Raw genomic sequence first — 11,282 nt, 5'->3', positions numbered from 1 at the left:
ACCCCCTACCCGAGATCTGCCGGTTTTGACACCGACACCCATGTAGGTCATCACCAAGTATCACATGTGCTGGCCGAACTTTGGCTTGTTGACGAGAGCGCACAGATTTGTCTGTCATCAACTAAGTGGCGGGTTGCTGAAACTCCAACATAACTCATATCGCCTCTCATGGACGATTGTGTATTTTCAAAGTTCAGTGCAATTTTTTCAAAGTTCCTTTAAGATCCAAAATTTGTTTTTTCTTGTCACGACCTCCTCGAATGTCCAAATACAATGAATTTTTGCACGCACATGAGCATCTCAGATGTAAAAAAAGTCATTTTTTGGCTATTCTTAATGATTTTACTATTTATGGCGAGGAGCATATGAGCCCGGGCTCCGAATTGCCCTGTTCGAAGAGGAAGAACCACATATGAAATGTCTAAACCTCTCTGCCAGAAAGAAAGAATGCAAGGGAGGTTGAGGAAAAATATAATGCCATGTGAGATTTAATGATGTTGAAACCGATGAATTCTCCCTCAGTAGAGAATTGAGACGGGGATACCCGCTCACCCCAATCTATTATTAATTTGCGCACTAGGTTTATCAAGCTTACTGGCTCATGAAGAAGAGACTGAAGGAATTGATGAAGTCTGGGTATGTAGGAATGCACCCTCGATATCCCACTTGTTATTTGCTGATGATTCGTATATTCTTATGAAGGCAATTTCTATGAATGCAAATACTCCCAAAAAAGTGCTAGATGCTTACCGTCATAGTTCTGGACACAACTTGTTGGTGTTGCGAAGTCTAGTATTTACTTTAGACCAAACACAAGAGTTGATGTAAGAGCTGAAGTGCGTTAGATCCTAGATATAATGGCTAAAGCATTAACTAATAGATATCTAGGATTACAAACTATGGTTGGAGGGAATTGATCTGATTATTTCCAGCATATTTTTGATCACGCCTGCCAGTGGTTAAAGGGATGGAAGGAGAAAGTGTTCTCTTTGCATGGAAAGGAGATACTCCCTCCGTCCGAAAATACTTGTCATCAAAATGGACAAAAAAAGATGTATCTAGAACTAAAATACATCTAGATACATTCCCTTTTATTCATTTTGATGACAAGTATTTTCGGACGGAGGGAGTATTACTTAAGGTAGTAGTTGTGAGTGTGACCGGTGAGATTGTTGGGTTTTCGTGGGGAGACGGTGATAAGGGGGAGAAAATGCACTAGTTTTCGTAGTAAAAAATGTGTACTCCAAAGGCGAAGGGTGGTATGGGTTTCAGACCTTCACAACTTTAATCTTGCTATGTTAGCAAAACAATGTACGCAACTAGTCTAGAATCCTGGGTCATTGTGCACGTGTTTTCAGCGCAAAATATTGTCTAGATGGAAATGTCCCAAAGGCGAGAAATAGAGTGTCTCATCCTATACTTGACAAAGTATTGTTCTTGGTATTCTGACATTCCAGAGAGGTTGTATTTGGCGTGTAGGGATGGGATCACAAATTGATATCTGGAAAGATCCTTGGATTCCTAAGAGTGCGACCAACAAAGTTATCACGCCGAGAAGTGTAATTCTGTTGTCTAAAGTCAATCCCCATAGCGAAGAGTGGGACAAGATTCTAATCCGAGATGTGTTCTCTTCGGTTGACGCTCACCTGATATTACAGACTCCCCTTAATGCTAATTTTCTTGATGATTTTGTTGCTTGGCACTATACCAAGTTCATGAAATGATTTTCTAGCGTAATCGGTTTCTACCGGATAAGTTGCTGCCGTCCATCTTTTCTGTGGGATGTATGCACATATTACTCTATCAATTGTTATACCATGCATTGTCTCACACATATACATCATACTACTTTCTCTCTCCTTCAATCCATCTAACTTTCTTACGCAACTCTAGGACGTATGGGACAACTAGTGAGGAGAACCCATAGTAGAGTGATTAGTGGGTATGTTTCGAGTAAAAAGGTATCATTACATCCCATCCACCCATGCTTTTCCATTTGATTATATAGTTAGTATCAATTATATCTTTTGAACCAAATATCATATTGACAAACCATTTGGATTAGTATTCACGATATTTAAATCTTTAAAACAAGATCAATTTTGAACACGTTTGAAAAAATCAAATTTAAATTACAAAAGTATATTGAAATTTATATGAACCGTTTCACGTGTTTTCATCGTATTTTATATGCTCATTTCGCATTTCAGTACTATTTCATTCAGGTTTCATTTCTATTTTCAGAGTTGTCAAATAAGTTTTCATATCATTTTGTTACATTGTCTTGCATGGTTGGGCTGGGCTCTAAAACTGTTCTTTTCACATATTTTTATATGATTTCATTTCTGTGTCAATGCACTTTGATAAGTTTTCAATTTTTTTCCATATACTCGCTTTAGCATGTTTTCGTTGTTGTTTCATTCCACAGATCTTTAATGTTTCATCCCAGATTTTATACAACTTTCACTAGGATTTATTACAATCCCTTTTTGCATGTTTTCATCATTGGTTCATTTCGGTATCATTATTGTATCATCTCATATTTCATACTTCCTCCATTCCCAAATATAATTCTTTCTAGAGATTTCAACAAGTGACTACATACGAAGCAAAATGAATGAATATACACTCTAAAATATGTCTACATAAGGATGTATGCTGTAGTCCATTTGAAATGTCTAAAAAGACTTATATGTAGGAACGGAGGGAGTACAAGTTTATGATATCAAAATTTGAATTTAAACTTGTTTAACGCATGTCCAAATTTGATGTTGTTTTAAAGATTTAAATGTCATGAATAAAAATCTGCAAACGGATTGTATTTACAGATAATGAAACGGACCATATGACAGTTGCTTTAAAGATAGTTATTACATCGAATTGTCCAAAGCTACTTATATTTACAGGACTCTCGATGCAAAAGAATGCACAGTTCGTACTTCGTAGTGCCAAGTGAACGAGAAATAAGCTGGACCTTCATGTTCATACATACAGTCCTAAAAAAAGAGTATTCATGCTCGTACCAGCGGTAAATCTCGGTGATAACGAAAGCTGCACCGAAAGAAGAGCGGGAGCTGCTGCACCATCTCGAAGAGGAGATGGTATCTCGGGGTGCGTGATGTGTGCTGAGCGAACCCTAGTAACGGGGGACACGGCCGGCCGGATGCGCCAAAGCGGCCGACATGACCATGCCCACCGCCAAATCGCCCCAAGCGGCACCCTGCCCTCCCCGAGTCTCCACAATCAAAGATTACGCGTCCATATCATTTCGAAAAAAGAAGATTACAACCATCCGAGTCGACTCTTCCCTTCCTGTTTCTTCTCTGGAGATTAACCGACTCTGCGTCGCACAACAGATCGCGTCAGGCCGTCCCTTTTCCTCTTGCTAGTAAGTTACATCCCCATCAAAATAAAAAGTTACGTAGATCCAAAACCCCGAGCCAAGGGGATAGCGCTTTTGGACTTGGACGCCGACCAGAAGAAAAGGCAGCGTGGGAACGGCGTCTTCAGATAAGCGACGACCCTGACGAGGGCTTGGTCGTGGTCGTCCACGTTAAGCGACCCCGTGGCGGGACCTGGTGCCGCGTGGCAGCGCGGAAACCCCGAGGTTTGGACGGTGGGCGGCGGAGCCGGAGCCTTGGCCGCGGCGTGGGGGCGGTGGTGCGCCGTGGGCGGCTGACGGGGACGGAGGCGGGCGGTGGATCGTGGGGAGGTGGTCGCGGTCGCGCAGAGTTTTTCTGGTGCGTGCGTGTGAACGCGGTAGCGGCAGCGGCAACACGGGCTGATGGGCCATGCTGGCCCTTTCTTACTATACTGGGCTAAAGCCTGCCCTGCATCTGCTGTGGGTTAAGAAGACCGGAAGCAAACTGAAAGCAAGTTTGGGATTTCGTCGAATCATTCGCAAGATCACCTTGTCAACAGACCAGAGCTTTCTGACAGAGGCTCTTTTAACGATGTTTTATGTCAGAGTTCGGCCTGCCAGTATCTGAATTGGTTGTGTACGTTTCATTCGCAAAACAAAAAAGAGAGTGAAACATGTGCTTTTTTTCTTCTACAGAAAAATCGTTACAGCTCGTTGGATTACCTCACACAACTACAACTCTGGATGTCACCTGCTCTGAATTCAGGACGAACCAGTGGAGCGCTTTCCAAAGTGTGTGCGTACAAATCAAATGTCCAGGGGGAGTGCCAGCAACCTTCGCAGTTCAAGAATCAATGCACGCGATCCTTCCCCGAAAATAAAATAGAATAAAAGTCTGACCGTAAGACACATCATCCTGAGCAGCTCGCGCCATCTCGTGATGTTGTTCACAGTGATTTATCCAATATTCCCTCCGTCCCATAATATAAGACGCTTAATGTCTTATATTGTGGGACGGAGGGAGTACTTACTAAAACTTTTTTGTGTGTATTTTCTATCTTGGGTTTCATTGGTTTGCGGTTTTCAGTTTTCTATGATTCTGGATTTTATTTTAATTTCTCCTTTCATTTTGGTTTGTTTTTAAATTTTTATTTGTCTTTGGTTTTCATTTTTCTATGTTTTTGTCGATTTCCTTCAGTTTTCACGTTTTTACATTATTGTTCTCTTTTTCGAAAACATGTCGACTTTATTAATACATGTCATACATTTCTATCTACACGCAACACCTTTTTTATACACGTTAGCCATTTAAAAAAAATACACGATTACCATTTCTTCAATTCATTGTTTGAAACATTTACTTTGAATAAATTTTAATTCATTTTGAAATGCACGTTTAACTTATTTTATTATATTAGGCAACTTTCTTACTATGTGATGAAATTTTCTAAAAATGTGATTAGATTTTTTTTCAAATGCAGGATTTTTAAAAACGTCATGAACATTTTTATTACAATTTGCGGACATTTTTTAAATGTCACGTACATTTTTTTCGACGGTACAGTTTTTTAACTTCTGCAAAAACAAAAATTATATAAAAGTTTCCAAAAAAAATGTGAAGAACATTTCTTGAAATGCATGAATTTTTTTTAATGGTACAGAATACTTTTGAAAAATATTACAAATAATTTCTACATTATGTACATACCTTTTTTAAATGTCACATATTTTGATTAAATACGTGCACTTTTTATAAATGCCGTAACTTTTTTTAATGCTATCAACATTTCAAAAAGTTATGCAAACATTATTTCTACACTAAATGAACATTTTTAAATGTGCGATGACCACTTGTAAAAACTATAATTTTACAATATCTATATTTTCTGAAAATACAAACAAAAATTTAAAGAAGAAAAAAACAAAAGAAACAAAATGAATGAACGGACTAACGTTCGTAGGAACAAAAGGCCGGCCGATTAGCACGTCACAGAGGCGAGGAGACGTGGCCCGTAGGCCGTGTTCAAAACACACGACCCTGTTTGAGATTCTTGGCCGGGATAATTGTTTGGGGTAATTCCCGTTCAATCCAAATTAAGTATAATTGCCGATGCTTCGGGGAGTGCTTACAGGTAGACCAACTAGTTAACAGTGCTCCTTCGGAAGGCTTACAACGATCAGCGTCATTTGGCACGCTCTCAGCCGCCCGCCACGTGTCGCGCTTTGGTCGCTCTCTTCAAATTTTGTTCTATTTTTATTTTATTTTTTCGCACATGTTTTTGGCTTTTTAAACGGTTTTCCCCTTTTTTCGATGTTTCGGTTTTTCATCGGTCTTCCTTAACTTTTGGAACAATTTTTTTTCTCAAAAAAAAAAAATTGTTGCGCGAAAAAACATATTTTTTTTTATTTCGTGAGAGTCACGGGTTTGCTTCCGCGAGAGGCACGGTTTTGCCTTCGCGAGAGTCACGGCCGTGACTCTCAGAAACTAAAAAAAAACGTGTTTTTTATTTTTTTTCCTTCCGCAAGAGGCACGGTTTTGCTTTCGAGAGAGGCACGGTTGTGCTTTCGGAAACAGAAAAAGAAGTTTTTTCTATATTTTTCATTCCATGAGGGGCATGGTTTTGCTTCCGAGAGGCACGACCGTGCCTCTCGGAAACAAAAAAATGCATTTTCTGTTTTTTCTTTCTTTCGCGAGAGGCACGATTTTGCTTCCGCGGGAGGCATGGCTGTGTTTTCTCTTTTTTTTATCCTTTCGCGAGAGGCACGGTTTTGCTTCCACGAGAGGTATTGTTCTGATTCCGTGAGAGGCACGGGCGCGCCTCTTTCGGAAAGGAAAAACCTCATGCTTTCGGTTCGGTTTCTTCGTCTGGTTTTTTTTGTGAAAAAAAGTTCATCAAAACCTATCAACATGAGATCTAATTTTAAAGATCTCGACGCGAGGAATCCAATGGTGAAAATGGTTCGAGATTTGAACTCCTTAACTAGTGATTTTGGCTTATAGGATGCTCATTGACGCACGATTTAAAAGATAAAACTTTTTGAATAAATGAATCTACGAAAAAGGAAAAACTCCCTGGTTGTGACAAGTGGCGCACATCTAGGCACCACTTGTCGCAACCTAGGAAAATGAGAGTGATCTTTGCAACGAGTACTCCTTAACTAGTGATTTTGGCTTACAGGATGCTCGTTGTGTCAAAAAAAAAACTAGATTTATGCACACGGCATCGTCGAGTGGGCTGGTCCATCAGCGAGCCACTATCGCAAACCGCTCTTCTACAGTGAGCAGTGTTGTTCATGTAGTAATGCTTTTTTCTTTCCTTTAATTTTTTAGTTAATTTTTATATTAAAATGAACATTTTTTGAGAAAACATCAACACTGTTTCAACTAAGAACATTTTTAAATTATGAATAATTTTAAATCCAAACAATTTAGTACAACACAAATGACTTTTACAACAGTGATCACTTTTTGGAGAATAAAAATAAATGGAAAACACATTTTGTAAAGAAAATGTGTCTTTTGAACATTTTTTTGGAAATTCAGATTTTGTATTTTCCAAGTATTTTGTTAAAGTGAACAATTTTTGGAAAATTTGATTATTTTCGATTTTTTCTAATTATGATCATTTTTGAAAAAACTAGTGAATTTTGAAAATTCTACCATTTTTTGAATTTTCCTATTTATTTCATTTTTCTGAAAAGTTTCGAAAAAAATTAAATGATACATTATCCTTGAGACCATCGCGCCATGTCATGGAAATTTTCACAATGATTTATCCAGTACTTCGGCCTGAAATGCACGCTTCATATTCCAGCCCTTCAACGCGGGCGCTATATAAGACAGTAAAATGCGCTTGTTTTGCGCGAAGCTTCTATTACCGGGTTTTGTGAATTTTTTCAGGGTAGCTTCTATCACCGGGTTTTGTGTGTTTTTTCATTTTGTCTATATTCTGTGGTGGTTTTCATCTGTTGTCATATTTAGTTTTTTTGTATTTTTTTACTGATCTTATCATATTTTTTGGTTCACTTTTTGTGTTTCCCTTTTTGACTGTTTTCTCCAATTTTTGGGATTTATTTATTTCTTATTTTTTTCCACTTATTATTTTTCCTTATATTTTTTTGAAACACGTATCGACTTTTCAATAAAGTCTGTACATTTTTTATCTACACTTGTAAAAGTTTTAGTACATGTTGAACATGTTTTAAATAAATGATTAACATATTTTGAAAACATTTTTGGGAAACATATTTCTTATAATTTTAAATATTTTCAAATACACAATGAACATTTTCTGAAATATATAAAACATTTTCTGAATATTAGCGGACATTTTTATAGCATGTAATAATTGTTTTGGAAAAATTCATGAGCATATTTATTAAAATGCATGAACAATTTTTTCAAATGTCACAAACATTTTTAAGAATTGTAAAAAATTTATACATTACCAGATAATTATTATACATTGTATATACATTTTTTATGAATGTCCCAATTTTTTCTTAGAACATGTGAATATTTCGTAAATGTCACACCCATTTTATTAAATGGATGTTTGTTTTGGAAATTCAAGCCAACATTTCATTAAGTTGTATAATTTATTTTTAAAAAATGTGAAGAAATTTTCTTGAAATGTTTGAACATATTTTTCAATGGTTTGATTTAAAAAAAAATAAGAACACATTTTTTGAAGATGTCACGACATTTATTTCCAACATCTCAAAAACATATTTTAAAGCTATAGGAACATTATTTTTACACTACATTTAAAAATTAAAGTAAAGAAAACTTTAAATGCATATAAATTTTTTACACAAACAAAATTTAAAAGAAGAAAATGAAAATAGAAAACAATAAAACTGAAAGAATAGACTGACGTTCGTAGCAAGTAATGGGACGGCTCAGTTGCGCTTGCGTAGAGGCGAGGGGACGGTTGCTCTTGCTGTGGGCGAGAGGGCCCATTGTGAACCTCTCCAGCTTTCGACTCCACAAAATTCAATTGTGAAGCTGGCGCGAACGCCTGAGCTCCGAGAAGCTACACAAAGCTTAGCACAAACACAGTGTATAGATGCGCTACTTCATCCCTGTTCCAGATGCACAACCCCTTTTGAGATCCTTGATCGGCCAATTGTTTGGGGTAATTTCAATTCAACGCAAATTACGCTAAATTCAGCTACTTCGGGGGATGCACGCTGCGTCAAAACATGGGAGTTTTGCACAAATGTTTCCGTCCATCAACGAGCTAGTGTACAGAGCGGTGTAGTACACACTTTAGCGTCGTTCTTTACTTTGTTCGTACTCAGCCAATTTTATATTAAAAACAAAACCATTTTTTAAAGGCATGCTAATCTTTTGAAATTGAGAACATTTTGAAAATTCCGAGCACATGTTAAATCCAGTATTTTTAGAAACAATACGAACACCATCTTTTTTGAAAACATGAACAACTTTTGGAAAATGTGCTTTTATGGACCTTTGAACTTTCTTGAATTTTTGAACAGTTTTTTAAAATGTGAATACCTTTTGAAATTGTGAACATTTTCTTAAAAGTACTGACATTTTTTGAATTTTCAGGGATCTTTTACAATTTCAAAGCATTTTTGGAAACTTTTGAAAAAATAAAATGAAATAGAAAAAGCATGAAAAAGAGAACAAAAGATAACTTTCTTTTGAGACACAGAGCATAAAATAACTGAAAAGAACAGAGCGGAACCTTCCGACATGGGTCGGCCCAGGTTCATTAGCACGCCCAGATCCAACTTTTAAAATGTCCAACAAATTCAGGAATTTGTAACATATGTTCATGTTTGTCAAAAATGTTAATGAGAGTTTTAAAAAAATGTTCGTGTATTTTCAAAAACTATAGAAAAACTTAGAAAATATTCATGTTTTTGAAAAAATATCAAAATATTCAAAAAATATTCATTACTTTTAAAAAAAAATACGCTGAAAACACTCAATACATTGTTCCTCAAAACGCCTTGTGTGAAACTTATGCACCTTGAGGATTTTTGGGCTTGGAACATGGAGAAATCTGCCAGTTTCTCGGCAATTCAGCTTGTCGAATGTTGATTCATACCAAGAAACATAGAGAAACATGGCTCGAGGGACAATATGGAAACTTTGATCCGAAGATTGGAGAAAGGGAATGGACTATAATGTGGCGCCATAAAATACAATCTAAGGTGAAGGTTTTTGCATTGAGATTAGCAAGGCAAAGTCAGCCCACTGAGGATGTTAGACATCACAGAAACATGGCAGTCATGAGTGTGTGCTCCATATGCTAATTCATGGAGGATTCTTGGAGAGATTCCTTGTTAGAGCGCAGATGGTATGATGCATATGGCTATTAGTGGATGAAGAGCTTGACCAACAAGTGTTCTTTTGCTTGAACCAAGAGCTAAGAACTAGCTTATTGAGATAGAGGAAGCTCTAATCAAACATTAGTATATCAAGTTGATTGTAATGTTGTGGGTGATCTAGAAGCCTAAGCGCAAGTTTATTCATGAATCAATTTTCCAGAGCTCATTTGCCACATGTGACATCAGTACAAAGTGCAAGCAGTTAAAGAACTTGAAGAGAATAGAGAAGAAGGGCAGCGGAATCAACCGAAGGGGGCTCATGCCAAATGAATTGTGACACCCCTGGTGATGTCAAATGCAACATTGAAGGTGCTTTGTCTACATAGACTACACGAAGTGCATCATTGCGACAGTTAAACATTTCACATCTTGCTCCTTCATCTTCGAGGGACGTGATTCTAATATCGAGGCACATAGGACTTTATTTTGGATTTTCTTTTGGACGCCATGTGTGGCTCCTTGACACTCCAGGCCTAAATTGCATCCCATTGTATTTGAACTATGATCAATAAATAAAGTGTGTTTAGACTAAAAAAAGGTGCTACAAGAAATCTCGGTTTGGGAGGGTTCCTGTCTAATTTTTCTTTCCTTTTTATTTTTAGAATTTTCATTTTCTTTTGATCTTTTTCAAAAGTGTTTAGAACTTTAAAAAATTCATGTTTAAAAAAATAAAAAAAATTAAATGGTTGGACTTTTAAAAAGAATATCCATCTTAAGAAATGTTCAATTTTTTGGGAATTTCTAAAATATCTTCATGTTTTTAGAAAATGTTAATGAGATTTCAAATGTTTTCTTGTATATTTTCAAAATATATTGAAACTTTTTTAAAAAATGTTCATGGTTTCGGAAAAAATCACAAAATTTCAAAAAATATTCCTTAAAAATAAATCCAAAAAGGCTCAAAACCACTCAATACATTGTTCCTCAAAACGCCTTGTGTGAAACTTGGGCACCTGGAGGATTTTTGGGCTCGGAATATGGAGAAGTCTGTTATTTTTCTAGCGTTTTGGCTTGTTGGATGTTGATTCGTACCAAGAAATGCAGAGAAGCATGGCTTGAGGGACAATATGGAAACTCGGATCCAAAGATTGAGGAAAAGGCATGGACTATAATATAGCGCCATAAAATACAATCTAAGGTGAATGTTTTTGCATTGAGATTAACAAGGCAAAGCTTACCTATTGAGGATGTCGGACATCACAGAAACATGGCAGTCACGAGTGTGTGCTCCATATGTTAATCAACTAATGCATGGAGGATTCTTGGAGAGATTCCCTACTAGAGTGATGCATCTGGGTATTAGTGGATGAAGAGCTTCACCAACAAGTGTTCATCTGCTTGAACCAAGAGCTAAGAACTGGCTTGTTGGGATGGAGGAAGCTCTAATCGAACATTAGTATATCAAGTTGATTGTAACGTTGTGGGCGATCTGGAAGCCTAAGCATGATTTTACCCACAAATCAATTTTCCAGAGCTCATTTGCCACATGCGACATCACTACAAAGTGCAAGAAGTCAAAGAACTTGAAGAAACAGAGAAGAAGAGCAGCATAAACAAC

The sequence above is a fragment of the Triticum aestivum genome, chromosome 7B, assembly GCF_018294505.1.
Source record: "Triticum aestivum cultivar Chinese Spring chromosome 7B, IWGSC CS RefSeq v2.1, whole genome shotgun sequence".
NCBI lineage: Eukaryota > Viridiplantae > Streptophyta > Magnoliopsida > Poales > Poaceae > Triticum > Triticum aestivum.
This window is presented reverse-complemented; position numbering follows the sequence as displayed.